This window comes from Uranotaenia lowii, chromosome 3 (genome assembly GCF_029784155.1).
Source record: "Uranotaenia lowii strain MFRU-FL chromosome 3, ASM2978415v1, whole genome shotgun sequence".
Taxonomy (NCBI): Eukaryota; Metazoa; Arthropoda; class Insecta; order Diptera; family Culicidae; genus Uranotaenia; species Uranotaenia lowii.
This window is the reverse complement of record NC_073693.1, coordinates 195,345,236-195,363,920: the sequence shown is the minus strand read 5'-3', so window position 1 is coordinate 195,363,920 and position 18,685 is coordinate 195,345,236.

Sequence of the window (18,685 nt, the reverse complement as noted above, 5' to 3'; positions counted from 1 at the left end):
TTCTGATTATCTGGGCGCTTCCACTTCAACCTTAACGGTGAGACTTGACCTGCCCCAATATTCTGAAATAAAAATCAACGTAAACAGGAGATTTCGAAAACAAAATATGCAGAAAAGAGAATGAAATGAGCCAAAAGGAAAATTAAGGCCAAAAACTAACTAAAAAGAAGTAAGCATAGATGAAAAAAAAGGAAACAGAATAAAAAAAAGTTGAAACAAAAATTCAAATTAAGAATTAATAATAAAAAAAAATAAAAAGATACCGAGATATGAAAATCAAAAAAACAATTAAAAACAGAATATTGAAAACAGGAAATTTATTGAGAGAGCGGTAAAGGGATAGAGAAAAATAAATCACGGAAAAGGGGGAATACATGAATGAAAAATTAAGATACGGATTTTTCGAAAAGGATGATGTATTACATAATGGAAATGAAAATTGAGAATAAAAGAAAAGTGTTCTCATAAGAAATAAATGAAGAATTTAAAAATTGGGCTGAAAATAAATAAATAAATAAAGTTGAACTAACGGAGAGAAAAGGAAAAATTTAAATTAGGGAATTTCATGAATCGGCTTATCGATAAATGCTTTCGAGGGAACCATTTATAGTATTTATTTATTACAAAGGAGTTGTTGTCAACTTGAGATTGGATTAAAAATAAATAGTATTTGTTTTAATTCATTTTAATAAATTTATTAATTATTTTTGTGTTTTGAAATTTATTTAAATACCCTTTCAAAATAACTCAAGGAGTTTTGATGTGGAGGCGAATGTAGGGAATAATGCGAACGGTAGCTTTATTATTCTCTCATCTGAAATTGCTTTAAAATAGCTAAATGAACTATGAAATTTAAGTTTTGGGTCAACTCATAATTTTAACACGTTATCTAGTCAATTCAGATTTGGTGGCTCACGATTCCCCACAGTTTTTCAAAATAAAAAAAAAACTTTTTTAAAACAGTCAGAACTCGGGATAAATTTATTTTAAAAATTAACAAATTGCCTAATGATGCCTTAAATATGTAGAAAACCATTTATTTTTTTTCTTTTTATCTTTAAGAATAAAGTTATAATAAAGTCAGGAAGCAAAGATAAAAGTGGCCCATGATACCACACTCTCCCCTTTGTTGGATCCATATTTTTTTTAATGCATAAACTAAAGAATGTACACAATTAGGAACACTGTTTTCAATGTATTCCTAATTGTGGACATAGTCAAAGTATACCGAACTCAAAATTTGGTCAAAGGAAAACGCGTGTAAATCGGTGAAATCGCTTACATAAAAAATCAAATTAAATTTCTTTTTCAAGTTTAATTAGTATAAAATTCAGGAAAAATTAGTTAGGCTTTTCCGAATTCGAATTGCCGGGTCTTACGCTTAACCCCTGCAAACAGATTTTGTACAGCCACCTTGTCCACCTTCTTCGCCGCAGAAACCCAGTTTGCCTTGAACTGCTGCTCGTATTTAGCAGTTTTTTGGTCTTCTTTAGGTTCCGCTTGACAATAACTCAGTGTTTTTTCAATTGGGCGGAGCTCTGGCGTGTTGGGGAGGTTCTTGTCTTTGGGAACCACCTGCACGTTGTTGGTGACCCTTTTTACCGTAATGGCAAGATGCCAAATCCGGCCAAAACAGTACGGAACAACCGTGTTTCTTCAGGAAAGGCAGCAGACGTTTATTCAAACACTCTTTCACGTAAATTTCTTGGTTGATAGTCCCGGAAGCTATGAAAATGCTGCTTTTCAAGCCACAGGTACAGACAGATGGCTTGCCAAACCATATATTATACAGCCTTCGGGATCGCGCTTTGGCCGTCGTATTTTGTTTATCATCGCGATTCGGAATCACTACCTTCTTGTAAGTCGATAGTTCGGCTCGTTTTTTGGTTCGAACTTCGATGCACGGTTGTAGACGATACACGCAGCTTATTTGCGGCATCTCGGAGAGAGAGGTTAGGGTTTCGCTTGAAACTACCGGCAACTCTCTTTGTCGTCTCTACGGCTTCCGGTTTTCGATTTCCCCCCGATCCAGACTTCCTGGCTGTCGACAAACGTTCCCCAAACACTTTAATTACATTTGTAACGGTTGATTTGGCAACTTTTAGCGATTTTGCCAGCTTTGCGTGCGAGTAGCTCGGATTTTCGCGATGCACGAGCAAAATTTTGATACGCTGCTCTTCTTCCTTGGACGACATTTTGACAACTGAAGAGTGAATTCCAAAATCAAAATAGGAGCAATTCGCGATTTCGAAGCTAATTTTTGACAGCTCGTGTGTATGCAAGAAAATGTAAACAAACGGGTGGGAATACTAGCTTCTAATAAATCATTATTTTCTTTGATTTGGTTAGGATTTTCAGAAAATGACGGATACAGATTTGGAGTAGAAGGTTCAGAGATTATTGTGAGCTATAGGAGAAAATGTGTATGTACCGTGAAGCATCGCAAATCGACATCAAAAAAGGTCAATTTTTTACTACTCCAAAAACTATTCTGAGTATTTCACATATTTTTGAATGAAAACTCGAGCCAAATGCACATTTTCAATTGCAGTTTGTTAAAAGAGTAGTCAATTAACGTTCCTTTGAAATTTGAGAAAAAACCCAACAATTGGTAAGGTAGAATTTTTTATTCGAAAAAACATAAATTTTTGCTATTTTCTATTAGGTTTCCTTCTGAAGCTGGATACAATCAGGCGTAATAATTTTAAAGCTGGAAAGCGGATTTTTATATTTGATGGTGGTTGACATGAAAAAAAATTATATCCTTGGATTACAACACAATGCAAGTTTACTTAAATGCTTTTCAATTGCCATCGTTCAAGGGTTGTTTTGTATTTTTATCAGACCTCATGATCTCATTTTTTTTTTGAAAAATTTTATTGAAAAGTATATTTATACAACCACTAGCCGTAGAAAATTTTAAATTAAAACTTAACATTATATACTGTCTTAGGCTGAAACTATTTAAATTTTTATATAACGTATTTATTAAATGTAACAACTAAACCAAATCCAATAGTTATAGTTTAAAGTAACAACGAGAAAATCGTTCTTTTATATAGACCAACGAGAATCGCATAAAGTTTGATATGAAGATATGATAAAAAAATAGATTATTGGCAAAAATTAAAAGTTAAGAAAATGAACGAAAAGATTGATTCACATAGGGCCGTTCAGATACCACATGGACAGAAAAATGAGATTTTTGACCCCCTCCTCCCCCTCCGTGGACATTTGGCAAACCCCTGCCTCCCTCACCGTATGTCCACGTGGACAGATTTGAAATTGTTTTTTTAATCTAATTTGTAATAATTATAATTATTATTAATTTCAAAATTATCAGATTTATAGCTTGCTTTCAAGTGGCTACTAGTTGCTTAAACTTAAACTAGAAAGCTTTGCAATTTTAAGATTTTGATTACATTTTGAGAACATCTTAATATTTATTCACCTTTAGAAAATGTTTTGAAAGTAAGTATGTCCACGTGGACACTACCCAAACCCCTACCCCCCTCTCCGTGGACATTTTCATACCCCCTCCTCCCCCCTAAGTTGTCCAGGTGGTATCTGAACGGCCCCATGTTAGTTTTCTCTGACCGACTGACTTTTTTAAAATGGAACTATCAGATAGAATTGACTCTCCTACCAGGCTAATTTATTTAAATTTACTTCAAAACAAACTCCAATTTTTCAAAGGAGTGTTTTTTTTTCAAAATCATTTGGATTTATGAAAACTTAACTCGAAGCAATGTAAAGTTGTCTATAATTTATCGTTCACCCAGAATGTTGCTCACGCTACATCGTACTACCCCAGATGGCAGCAGCGCAGCTTCGAAAGAGCGGATACTCTACACACACACGCCTTCAAAATGAGGGGTGTTCAGGTTTTTTAGATGCAAAATTCAAAGAAATAAGTCATGTTGAAATTGACCAAATTTTGACCGTATCACCCTTTATATCAAAGTGAAATGAATATAATTAACGTAAAGTTGTTTAAACAAATTGTGTCTTTACTTAATTTTCAACGAATTGTTGAAATAAACTGTTTTTAGTTGAATAATGATTTTTTTTCACTTCAGTGTATTTCAAAACTAAACGAACAAAGCGAAATATATTTTTGTCAGGTTGTACAGAATGCACCCTACGCGACAAAAAAGGAAACCTGACGTAGTCAGATTTTTTATTGGTTTCACCAGTTATTTTTAAATTTTCAAAAATAATCGATATTCACCATACTCATGAAAGCGGTAAACTTTGTTTTTAACGAAAAACCAAATGAAAACGTTAAAAAAATTATGGTTTTTAGATATATCTGTGATGTACCAATGCACAATGGGGAAAAAAGTGTACAAACCGCGAAGAAATTCAATATCTTTCGTGCTACATGACCAAAACTTATGAAAATATACTTTTCTTTTGTGAAAATTTCCGGAGAATCGATTGGACATAGTTTCAAACGCCGTACAAGCTTACGAAAGGAGATATGGTGCCTTTTCAACCCCTTATTCCCCTATATTTTGCAAACATTCCAGAAAAACACTGATTCGAACCAGAGAATTTTGAATGAAAACAGACCTATCGTGTGTAATTTTTTCTGAGGAATCGAATGAAAGCTGTTCTGGCCTCCGCACGCTTCAGAAAATGGAGTTATGGCTGTTTTTACCCTCAATTCCCCTATATTTTTCAATTATTTCAGAAAAAAGCTTATTCGAACTTGAAAGTTTTGAACCAAATGGGTTGTATTTTGTGTGATTTTTTTCGAGAAATCGAATGAATGCTGTTTGAGCCCCCGCACGCATTGGAAAATGGAGTTATGGCTGTTTTACCCTAAATTCCCCTCAATTTTTCAAATTGTTAAGAAAAAGCATGTTCGGACTTGAAAGTTTTGAATCTTTTGGGACGTATCTTGTGTAATTTTTTCCGACGAATTCAAAAAGGCTGTTTGAGCCACCGCACGCTTCGGAAAATATAGTTATGGCTGTTTTTACCCCCAATTCCCCTACATTTTTCAATAATTTAAGAAAAAAGCATGTTCGGACTTGAAAAATTTGAACCAAATGGAATGAATCCTTTGTGATTTTTTCCGAGAAATCCAACGAAGCCTATTTGAGCCACCGCACGGATTAGGAACAGGAGTTATGGCTGTTTTATCCTCAATTGCCCAACATTTTTGAAATAGCTCAGAAAAAGCATGTTGAGACCAGATAATTATGAACCAAAAGTAAAGTATTTTGTGGAGTTTTTTCCGAGGAATCGAATGAAGGCTGTTTGAGCCGCCGCACGCTTCGGAAAATGAAGTTATGGCTGTTTTACCTTCAATTCCCCTACATTTTCAAATTGTTAAGAAAACGCATGTTCGGACTTGAAAATTTTGAATCTTTTGGGACGTATCTTGTGTGATTTTTTCTGAGGAATCCAATGAAGCCTGCTTGAGCCACCGCACGCTTTGGAAAATGGTGTTATGGCTGTTTTTACCCTCAATTCCCCTACAGTTTTCATTGGTTTAAGAAAAAATCATGTTCGGACTTTAAAATTTTGAACCAAATGGGTTGTATCTTATGTAATTTTTTCCAAGGAATCCAACGAAGCCTATTTGAGCCACCGCACGGATTGCAAACAGAAGTTATGGCTGTTTTACCCTCAATTTCCCTACATTTTTCAAATAGCTCAGAAAAAGCATGTTCGGACTCGAAAATCTTGAACCAAATGAAACGTATCATGTGTGATTTTTTTCGGGGAATGCAACAAAGCCTATTTGGCACACCGCACACATCGGAAACAGGAGTTATGGCTGTTTTACCCTCAATCCCTTTCATTTTTTCAAAAAGTTCAGAAAAACCATGATCGGACTTGAAAATTTTAAACTAAACGAGACTTATCTTATGCAATTTTTTCCGAAGAATCCAATGAAGCCTGTTTGAGCCACCGCACGCTTTGAAATAGTGAGTTATGGCTGTTTTTACCCTCGATTCCCCTACATTTTTCAATGATTTCAGAAAAATGTAGGGGAATTGAGGGTAAAAGCAGCCATAACTCACTATTTCAAAGCGTGCGGTGGCTCAAACAGGCTCCATTGGATTCCTCGGAAAAAATTGCATAAGATAAGTCTCGTTAAGCTCAACATTTTCAAGTCCGATCATGGTTTTTCTGAACTTTTTGAAAAAATGAAAGGGAATTGAGGGTAAAACAGCCATAACTCCTGTTTCCGAAGTGTGCGGTGTGTCAAATAGGCTTCGTTGCATTCCCCGAAAAAAATCACACATGATACGTTCCATTTGGTTCAAAATTTTCGAGTCCGAACATGCTTTTTCTGAGCTATTTGAAAAATGTAGGGAAATTGAGGGTAAAACAGCCATAACTTCTGTTTCCAATCCGTGCGGTGACTCAAATAGGCTTCGTTGGATTTCTTGGAAAAAATTACATAAGATACAACCCATTTGGTTCAAAATTTTAAAGTCCGAACATGATTTTTTCTTAAACCATTGAAAACTGTAGGGGAATTGAGGGTAAAAACAGCCATAACTCCGTTTTCCAAAGCGTGCGGTGGCCCAAACAGGCTCCATTGGATTCCTCGGAAAAAATCACACAAGATACGTCCCAAAAAATTCAAAATTTTCAAATCCGAACATGCGTTTTCTTAACAATTTGAAAATGTAGGGGAATTGAAGGTAAAACAGCCATAACTTCATTTTCCGAAGCGTGCGGCGGCTCAAACAGCATTCATTCGATTTCTCGAAAAAAATCACACAAAATACAACCCATTTGGTTCAAAATTTTCAAGTTCGAATAAGCTTTTTTCTGAAATAATTGAAAAATATAGGGGAATTGAGGGTAAAAACAGCCATAACTCCATTTTTTGAAGCGTGCGGAGGCCAAAACAGCTTTCATTCGATTCCTCAGAAAAAATTACACACGATAGGTCTGTTTTCATTCAAAATTCTCTGGTTCGAATCAGTGTTTTTCTGGAATGTTTACAAAATATAGGGGAATAAGGGGTTGAAAAGGCACTATATCTCCGTTCGTAAGCTTGTGCGGCGTTTGAAACTATGTCCAATCGATTCTCCGGAAATTTTCACAAAAGAAAAGTATATTTTCATAGATTTGGGTCATGTAGCACGAAAGATATTGAATTTCTTCGCGGTTTGTACACTTTTTTCCCCATTGTGCAATGTATTTGTACCAATGTAAATGAAAAGCATAAGAGTGTTGCATACATTTAGGGGTAAAAAATACTACAAAAAAAATTACTACCCGAAATCTTTAAAAAATATGAAATTTTGAAATTGGCAAACACGTGACGCAAAACAATCATATTCCAGCAGACAGTTCCAACAAAAACCGTAGGCACCTAGAGGTACCGTAAACTGGGGGAACTTTGATCAGCGGGGTAACTTTGATCAACATGAAATGTTTGCAGATAATAATCATTAACTATGTATAAAGTTAAAATATCTGAAAACTGTTTACTACGTTTGAAAACCTGTAAATTGAGTTACAAATACGCTAAATTTGGATTTTATCAGAAGATTTTTTATAATACTTAAAATATAATTTTATAATCTTAAAATATCTGGTTTTTTGAAGGCTCACAAAAAAACATCTCTCCTGATCAAATTTAAGCATTTAGGAGCAAATGGGTTGATTAATGTAAAAGTTCAACTATTTTTCTTGGTTTTGGTTAAGTTAAAGTGTTATTTTTATGCTCATTTGATGATAATTTTTGGATATTTAAAAAAACGGTCATTTTCCATGAAAAAAGCCTATGGAAGAAAAATGGCTTAAAACCCTATCAAATGGTAAAGTTTGAAGAAAAAAAGATCGTGGGAACAGCACGAAGACTTAGAGAACTGCATGAAGGTAAAATTTTATTTGTTTTCGAGTCCAACAAATATTGAGAAATGTTTATAATTTTTGCCCTTAAATGTATGCAGCAACATTGTCCATCTTTCGAGTATATTAGTTTTTGAAAGAAAACGTTGAAAAATTTAATTGAGTCCAAACTAAAAATTAATGTTATCGATGTTTTGAGCCTTCTGTGCTTAATGGCATCAAAACAATACATTTGAAGATGTTGAGATACGTAAAAACCATAGTGATCAAAGTTACCCCGAAACTTGAAATCTGGTTTTGTAAGAAATATTTAATTATGACCACAAATGTCGTTTGAATTTACTGCAATCGATGATCATGTTTAAAACTCCTCATCTCAGTAAGGGTTTTAAAGCTTTTAGGTATTACGAAAAAGCAACCCCTTCCAAAATATTCTAAAATGAATGAAAAAAGTGATCAAAGTTCCCCCAGTTTACGGTACTCGAAATGTGCTACATACAAAGCACGCCGAATACCGTCAACATCCAGAGCGACACAGATGGGAGAGCAATCTCGTACGGCGGAGTGTTTCACTCTCTCGCAAATACTCGCAAGCACTCATGAACGCCGGGTTCTAGCGGTAAAGAAAACCCAAACAATAATAACAAACAGAGAGTCGAGTGATAGAAGTTTTGCCACGGACGTGTTCCAAAACGACGAAGTAGGCGCCGACGCCCTGGCCGATATCAGAATATTGGGCACGTAAGTCACACGCAAGCTTTCCTCCTCACTTCCGACATGAAATGAGAATTCAAATTCAAAAATTTATAACCAGAGTCCGGACGATTGATAAACGCTTTAGGAGTGCATCTGCTTTTGGACAATAACACGAATGTCCGAGTAAGTAATTAATGTGAATATTAATTATTAGAAAATATGTTTTATGCTCCTGTCTTTAATATTAGTTCATTGATAAAGAATTAATATAATTCGAAACGATGGATGAAGCACATATGAAAAGTGTTATAATTGACCTGATAAGACCGAAAAGCCAATACATAATCTAAAAATTATTCCCGGTCGAACAACAAATGGAAACGAGTTTTAAATGGTGAATCTTTGATTTGCATTTTCATTTCATTTTAGCCCAGACTGGTAACTGAGTTATAGTACATAATATTTATTTTAAAAAATTTAGTAATTGCCCGAAAAATATGTTTACCCTAACAGAGTTGGTACAGAATAATAAAAGCTAATTTTGTAGGTGATATCATTAAGCCAAACCGTCACAAAATTGTACATCTATTGCGTGAATTTTTTTTTAATTTTTTATGAGAGTCAAAATTTTTTAAAAACTATTTCACAATGTGAGAATCTCTAACATCATCATTTTGTTATGATTAAATGTTAACCATATTACGTTATATTAAAATAAAAATTGAATAAGTTTTGTGGTACGCAAATGTTGCATCTAACCCTGCCGTTGCATGATGCCCCGTTTGACGGTATTTATTTGTATCCATTACATTGAATTTTCTACTTATTAAAAAATAATAAATGTATCCATTGGAAAAGTTAAAATTTAAATTTTGATAAACTCAACATCTACTACTTTCTTCAAAACTAACTTAAAGAAACATTGTGTACGATTTTAACAGTCCTTATTTCTCTATTCATATTCCAAAAACGTTATAAAAAGGTGAGATTTAAGATTTTTCTCACATATACATAATTAATTGAGTTTTGGAATCGTTTTAAATTGTTTGGGAACAATATACTCAGATTTAATGATTTTGGATTTTTGTTCTAAATTTTTTTTTGGAAACAGAAGTTGGAAGTACAGGAAAATATCGTTTTTTTCCAATTGTTCCTTAAAATATAAGATGTGAGTCGAATTAAAAAAAATGTTTCAGCAGGGTTTATATTCTAACATCTATTTGGCGTGTCAAACCACTGCGCAACGTCCCGGGCATTCGAGATGGCTCTTGCCAGAAGCTCATAATCTCAGCTAACAAATTCAAAAGGGCAAAATTTTAAAATACCATTCAAGGAATTTTTCTATTTCTTACTTCATGCAGACAAACTCCACAATATGAAGATAGTTGTTTAGTAGTGAAAATAACCCTATGTGTCGCAATCGCAAGTCTCTTAGAGTATTTTACTATCACTTATGGTCTATAAAAACTCGAAAGGAATAATTTAAACAATGATTTTTAAATGACAACACATAATGATACACAGAACCATAGAAATGTCGTAAATGAGTCTGTCGTTAGGCTTAGCATCCCTGAGTTTGTCCAGTTAGCATCCAAGTCAGGAATTTCTCCAAAAAAAACTGATAAAATCTAAGCAATTTTTCAAATATTTGGAAAAATCTAATCGATGAAAAAAGTTTATAATAAGATATTTCAATTCAACCTTACAATACTACTTTCACAACAACCACGTTCAAGTCTTTTTTTTAATAATTCGTTTATTTGACACGGCTCAAACCTTTCAGTATTACTCCCGTTCAAGTCTGAATCGGTCCCCCTGATGAAGATTTGGTTGTCATTCATAAACCAATAATTCTTGTTCATACACAAATATTCCGAAACAACATGAGGTGTTTATAATCATCACTTTGTTTATATGAATAAAAAGTTTAAAGTTTTAAAAATTAAAAAAAAATGCGAAAATTCTGGACTTCCGACTTTTTTAAATGAAAGCTTATTTTGTGCTTCCCTTCCAACCAAATTTCATCAATGTTTTCGAAAGCCTTTTTGTTGTATGAGTGAAGCCCGGTGTTCCATCGTCGCGTAGAACTTTACGCTCAGCTGACGTCATTCTGTCAGTGGCATTATATTCAGAATAGCCAATGATTCTGTTAACTGTCAATTGAGCATTGTTGGTAAAGATCTATTGCACATTGCTGGTGGCCAAGCATCGGATCATCGAAACGGCAAACAATTGATACGGCGGCCAAGTAATTGGAGCACCGCAGTGAATACTTTGCATGCATTTTGCTCACATTAATGAAAGTTCCATAGAGAAAACATATTTTTGTTGAAATCTAAGCAAGTTAGCAAGTAAATTCTTCAAAGGATGTTCTATGGTGCACTCAACAGGAAGGTTGGAATGTTGAAAAAAGGGTAAACCATGCCTTAGGTGCCAAGGTCGGGTACATTTACCCTATATATTAAAAAAACAGATCCATATGCAAAATCATAAACAAATAGTGTTATATTGGGTACGCGGATACATTTTTCCTCATATGTCCAAAATTAGGAACACCCATATGTTAACATTAGGGACAATTAGTGTCAAATTAGGAACATCGAAACACTTAAAAAACAAAATTTTTTCGTAAATTAAAGCTTAAAATGATTATTTTAAAGCTTAGCAGAGCTTAGAAGAAAATGGAACTTATTTACCAAAAAATTGTTTTTCTAAGAATTACAAATTTGGTGGACGAAGAGATACACCGAAAATGGAACACAAAATCAAAAAGACTCGTAATTTAACCGACTGCGAACGACAACGGGAAAAATTTAAACGAACGAAAATTTGAAACGAAATCTTCTTTGAATTAATTACCTAATCGTCCCTTTTTCCAAGTCTAAGAAAAATCAAAAAGCTTTCCTCCTTCTCCAGTTTTGGTTAAAAAAAACCAATTTCCAACATCTTCGCAGCAATTTCTTGCGGTTAAAAAGTAACCACATTGTCACTTCTCAAAAGAAAGTAAAAAATTACTTTTAGGAGAGAAGTCAGAGAATCATTTAATCCGGAAAGGTGTGAAAATGGTTACTTTTTAACAATAATTCGTCACAGTAATGAAAAATTGATTAAGTGTTTATGGATAATCAAACGCATAAAATGATTCGAAAACTCGTTAGACAATGTTGATAACACGTAAAAGCTTAAAACTGTCCAATGGAACGACGGTGACAATGGAGTTAAACTTTTATTTCAAACATACATGTTTCACGAGTTCTAAAGTTAAATAAAACTTTTCATTCGAAGCACTTAAATGTGCTTATGCTCTGAAACACGTGTTACGGCACCAAAACTATTCAAACGCAGACCAAATGAGTGAAACCTCACTTGCTACAAGCTTCAAATATCCATCTACCGAAACCAGCCCCACGTCATTCATGCTGGTTGTTGAACATGTCTGACCCGGCCAAAACAATCAAATTAGATGACCATTTGAATTTTTGCGTCCGGTTTAATTGAATTAAAATGACACACATAAATAATCCTGCACTCTGCCATAGACGTGTGATCGCGATAAAATTAATGCGTGTGTAGATCGCTGCACTTGCACTCTGTCGGTTGTCCATCGACGAACGGCCAAAAGGCCCCCGCACAATGCACGTTGCACACGTTCCTAAATAGAATCCAGCAAATATCGCCATACGATATAGAAGTTAGCAGCAGATCCGATACGCTTCTAACTGGACCCCAAAAACGGTCAGAGGAAAGATATGTATGGAGCCCACATCGCATCGCCCATTGAAGCGGCCTGTGCTCGGCGAATCGCAATGTATAAAGAGGTAAAATTGCTTCCCATACAACAATTTCCTTCATCAGCAGCGTCCAGTTGGGTAGTCTGCAAGTTAGTTAGTGATGCGTGCCCTGTTGATTTTACCAGCCATGTTCTACGTGGCCCGAACATATGTTTTCAACACCCCCAACTGAATGGCCGGACCCGACAATATCCTATATTGTATCCGTAACAAAATTCTGCACACCTTTCCTCGAAATATTTAACGAACCCGCCAACCAACCCTCGCAATTTCATCCAATCGTACCAGATACGACCGCAGCTATGAGGCTCCCATTACAACAACACACATACGGCAACACAGCATGACAAATCGAGAATTTCAGCACAATCCAAAGCTGTGTTGTGTTCTTTGCTTGGGATTTTCCAATAAAATTATGCTGACCGGAAATTTGGGGTTGCACAATGCACATTTCCTGTTGGCGCCAATATAAAGCCCATCTTTTCGCAGGTGTATTCCTCGAATTGGAACTTCCTTTTTTCGGGTGGTTTTACAATTACAACTCCAAACATGCTGTTACTTGTTCAACATGGTAACGGATTGGGTTATTAGTTTGGCAATTATAAAATAGCAAAATAGTGCTTTTCTGGTGTAGTGATGCAACATATCATTAAGTACACAGTGTGTTTGTTCCCTGTGTAACAGATGTAAACAATGTAAGGTATTTGTCAGTATCTTTCCCAAGAGATTGATCAATAAGTTCTAGCCTTTTCAATTCGAATTGTCACTTGATGAAACATCTGATGAGTTACAAAAAGTGAAACTTCATCGTGGTTCTGTCATTCCTGGAATGAAAATAGTATTACTCAATGCAACTCAATGAAGATATTTTATCAATAAGAGGGGAATGGGGTATCCAGGCCCACTTTTTTCTTTTGCTTCATAAATTCTTGACAATAAAAGATAAAATGATAGAAATAAATGGTATGTTTTTCTACATTTAGAAAGTATTATTTGCCAATAATATTTATTTTTTAATAAATTCATTTCCCCAAGGTCTAAAAAGGTTTTTTTTTATTTTGAAAAATGATGAGGAATTGTGAGCCAATAAATCCAAAATGACCAAAAAAACATGCAAGTTTATTTATTCATGATTTATTAAGTAATATCAATGCAATTTCAGGTGAGGAAACTAGAAAGAGTAAAGTAAATGATCGAAATAATTAAAAAACCAGGTTTGCGAACGTTTTGGAAAAATTCTTTATAGGTATTAATTTCGGCTATATAGCATTCAATTAAATTGATAGTTATGAAAAATAATAACTCTTCATTTGAAATAAGAATACTTTACTCATAGGGAATATGTATTTTGAGTTATGAACGTGTATAAAAACACCAAAATATAGGTGGCTGAAGATACCCCACTTTATGTGGCCCATGATTATAAATCCCCAGAAGCTATCATTTGCAAATTGGTTCGTTTAAGTGACTTATTGATATTTCATGAAAAATTACTTTTTCACACGAAAGAGCAAAATGTTCAGGATTACCCCTGACGGACTCAGCGATAGCCTCAGATATTTCTCGTAGGAATTAAACACACTCATTCCAAATTATTAACAAATTTAGTGGGCTGTATTTTTACGACAAAACGACTTAGAACTAATTTTACAATTAATTAACCACACAAACTATGGCCACTTAGGCCTCTGACATGGTCCCAAGGACCGCTTGCTATGTGTCTTACTCTGATGATTGCTGGTCGGGAAAAAAGGTCGAACCAAGGATCAACTTTGGCTCGACCCTGCCCTGATAGGATCATCTTCGGTTCCGATGATACCCGATGTTTTTGGCGTGCATAATTGCCGTTAAAGCCAGCAGCATGGCGATGCTTTTACTGGGTCCTTTTTGAAGCTTAGGGTGGTTCAACTCGTTCCAGAACAGAAAACTAAGATCATAAGCATATGATCATATTTATGTGATGAACTTCAGGTTCCCCAGTGATGCAATTTTCGGGTGCTTGTTTTATTATGTAAATACATTTTTTGGGACAGTTAAATATAAGAATATGCTTCTTCTGATGCGTACACAATTTAACAACATATAAAAATATTTGCTTACGGAGAGATCCGACGATGACAATTGGGTTGAGATTTTATCTTAACACACATCTGAGATAATCAAGGTAGCCCACGTTTCCTCACGGCTCACGATCCCCCTCTCTCCCCTACATTTTTTCAACTACAACACTGCTGTATGGGTCAAAAAGTGTTAAGGAGTTCCGTGAGTAGTTCCGTATGTACCAGAGAATCAAGGATAGCAAATACGGTCGAGATCAGCTTAGTGATTCTCCCGCTCAGAATAACAGTGGGGTTGGTAATTCGCGCAGCTCTAGAATCCGTCATAATAACAAACCAAGATTCAGCAACAATATAAAATGCTATGGTTATGGTGGTGCAGGTCACATTTCTCACGAATGCCCGAAGAAAGGAAACGAAAAGTTTGTTAGGGCAGAAACACAGTGCACGCGAGCGAGCGAGCGAGCGATTCGCGCGAAGAATCGCACCTCATTTGAATACGTTGAAAACTGTGAGACCGTTCACAGTGCAAGCGATGCGATTCGTACTATCGCGCGAAATACCATTTGGAAAATTATCCGTCGCAGCAGTCGCGTGAATACTTGGTTTTGGTTCACCCAAACTTCATATGAACCTGCACTGAGATTATTTCTCGGCAGTTTTATTTGAAAATATATCACGTTTTTTTAAATAATTAAAAAAAAAACGATTTTCCTCGACTAACTAACTAACTTCCAGCATATACCTGTCGTTTGTCCAGTATATGGACGAAAAAGTGACCAGCTAATTCTGAAGAGAAATTCGTATTATTTTGCGGCACGGTAAATTTGAAATGATGAATGCTCTTTGTGCTGTAAAAAAACACATTACTTCGGAGGAAAATTTAAACATTGTGAATTTATTTTTTTCGCCAAGCTGCATAAGATGCATGTTCCATATACCGGCGCGCGTTTTTTCTCTAATTATTTGAAACCTTTTTAAATTCCGATGACAAATTGCGTGGTCATCAGGTCTCGCACGATCCAAAAATTTTTCATTCCATTTTTAATCGCTTGAATAATTTAAGAACGTGAAGTTTTGATACCAAAATAAATAAGATGGTTTATAAAAAAATAATTTTCTTCAAAAAACAAATACTACTTTTCTTTAAGAACAAATAAAATAACTAGAGAAATTGATATATGGATATTGTTTTAAATGTTTTAAACAAGAGTAGATTAGCTAAAAAATATTTCTAGTACTAGCTGCAAAAATGATTATTTATCATTTCCCTTCATCTTAAATTACTATAATCATGATTATACAGTTCAAAATATGTCGACTGGAAAAGAAACGCAGCTGCCAGATCAAAATCAGTTGCTTGGACTCACAATGAAAACTCCTAGAAAAATTTATAGCATCCTAACATCTGTAACCAAAGAAAACACTCAACTGCTGAGCACAGAACATTTATATCCAGAAAAAGGTAAATTTTACTTGTTCAATCTGTAACATGAGCCAGGATAACGATAAAATTAAATAATAAATATGACTCTAGAACAAATTTATCTTACATTAAAGTGTTTCTGAAATAAAATCTTTGGTGCTTATTCTGCGAGTCACGTGACGTGGATTTGTCGGGTCAACATGATTTGACGTCAGTGAAAGTCGTCGGCGCTGATAGCGATGAAAACTCCGGTTTGTGGATTCGGCAATAAAAATAATTGAATGGTTTTATGACGCTGTTAAAAATTTTAATTGAATGTCACATACGAATTAATTCATAATTATTTAAACAAAAATAATATCTTAAAAATTATTCTTTCAATTCCCTATAAATTGATTTACATAAATATTATTTTCTTTCCTATCCATAAAGTTTTTTCTCAGTGTAAATCGCATCCCGTTCGTCGCGTGTACTGTGAACGATCCTGAAAAATGTTCGCGCGAAATTCATTTCAGGTTCATTCAAAAATCGCTCGCTCGCTCGCTCGCGTGCACTGTGTTTCTGCCCTTAGAATGTGCAACGATGGAGCAACGTCATCGTCTAAGGGAACATTCCTAAAAATAAAAGTTCGTGCTGAGCCGATTCTGGTATTTTTCGATTCCGGATCGGATGTTTTGCTCCTTACCGAAACTTGGGCAGAGAAGTTGAAGCTAGTGGTGAATGTGAACGAGACGAAGAAATTGATTACGCTGAACGGATCAGTGTGGACTATTGGGACAACATCTTTAAAGTTTGAAGTTAACGATACGGTTGTTGCCCTAGTGTTTGACGTTTTAAGTGTGATGGACATGCTGCATAACATTATCCTTGGAAGAAACCTTTTGACATTCGGTGATGTTAATGTGTCTGCCAGTGTCTCCATTTTTCAGTTTCAATTTTCGAAAAGCTGTCAAATGAAAGAAAAAAGCTTTTGACTGTAAATTCATCTCAATGAAGTTCATTCGAAACTGGGTGATGTTTCCGATGAATATAACAAGGTTGGCTTTCATGGTACGATTGTTCATTTTCATTTGAAATTTCGTTTTTCATTTTCACACGAAACTGAGATTTTTTATTTTAATGTATGTTTCATGTTGAAAAAGCATCTAAATTTTTTTTCCTAAAGAATAATCTTATTATCAATAAAAGGAACTAAAAGAAATAAAAACAGTGAAACTCAATTTTTTTGGTTTTCCTTCTTGAAATTTTATCATAAGTTTTGACTCATATCTATTTTCACAAAAAAATTCATGTGGTTTAACTCATACGAATTTTTATCGCAAAACCTTTTGCATTTGGCACGAAGGATAATTGTTGAAATAAATATTTTAGTTTCTAAATAAACCACTTCTTAACAGTTCATAAAAATTGGTAATGTATAGTACGCTTTTAAGAAAAATGCTAATTAATACACATGCTTACATAAACATCAAAACGAACAAACCACGAAACTTTAATACTCAGACAAGGTTTTTAAAACTCAGTAAGCATTGGAAAATTGGATTTCATAAAAGTGAAACTTCAGCAAGTTAAAGAACAAGCCACTGATAATTTTCAATTCACTTTGAAAATCCCTCAAAACGGTTTCATCTGAAAAAAGTTTGTTTTCATTTGACAGTACACAAGGTAGCATCGACAATCCAGAGTGCTGTCGGTCTTCTTGAAATGAATGAACACTGAAAGACTTTCATTGTAGTATGAAAATCCAAAGTTTTCTTTTGACAGTCAGTAAAGCTTTTTGAGACTGAGCTTCTTACAGCTTCAAGTTTCATTTGATTGAATGAAAAATGGTGACCCTGGTGTCTGCTAACGGCCAAGTTCCAATTGAAAGAAGGACATTTCGCAATGACTATACAAGTGGACGATATTTCGGAAGACCCGTTCAGACACATTGTGGATCCTGTTGTGAAAGAAGAAGTAAAGTGTATAGTGCGGAACTATGTTCCCCTGAAGAAAAATAATACGAGAGTGCAACTGAAAATCGTCTTGAAAGATGAATCACCTATTCATCAGCTTCCTCGTCGTCTCGCACCATCGGAGAAGCAGATTGCTGATCAAAAAATTTAATAGTGGCTTAAGAATGACATAATCAGGCGAAGTTGCTCCGATTTTAGTAGTCTGATAGTTCTGGCTCATAAGAAAGACGGCACGAGAAGGCTCTGTGTTGATTATCGCCGCTTGAACAAGGTCATCGTTCGGGACCATTTCCCAATCCCGTTTATCGAAGATATCCAGGACGATCTTCATTCGGCCAAAGTGTTTTCCTCACTGGACCTGGAAAACGGATTCTTCCATATTCGTGTTGATGAAGACAGCATAAAGTATACGTCATTCGTGACTCATTCAGGTCAGTACGAGTTCCTGAAAACTCCGTTTGGTCTGTGTTCCTCTCCCACGGTTTTTCAAAGGTACATAAACCACTGCATAAACGACGTGTTCCGATTTTCCGAAGTCTGATCGAAGAAAAAGTGGTAGTGGTCTACATCGACGACCAATTGATCCCAGCTGTGAACGAAGAAGAAGGATTGAAGAAATTGAAAACAGTGCTCACGGTCGTAAAATACAACGGCCTGCATATTAAATGGAAGAAGTGCCAGTTTTTACGTCGAAAGATTCAGTACTTGGGTTATGAGATAGAAGAGGGATCTATCAAGCCAACATCGGATAAGATTGAAGCGGTTTCGAATTTCCCTGAACCCAAAAATTTCAAAGGAATTCAACAGTTTCTGGGACCCACGGGGAACTTCCGTAAGTTCGATCCATCGTATTCTTTAATTGCGAAACCATTAATTGACCTCCTCAGAAAGGAAGTCACTTCTGTGTTCGGACCGGAGCAGCGAGAAGTA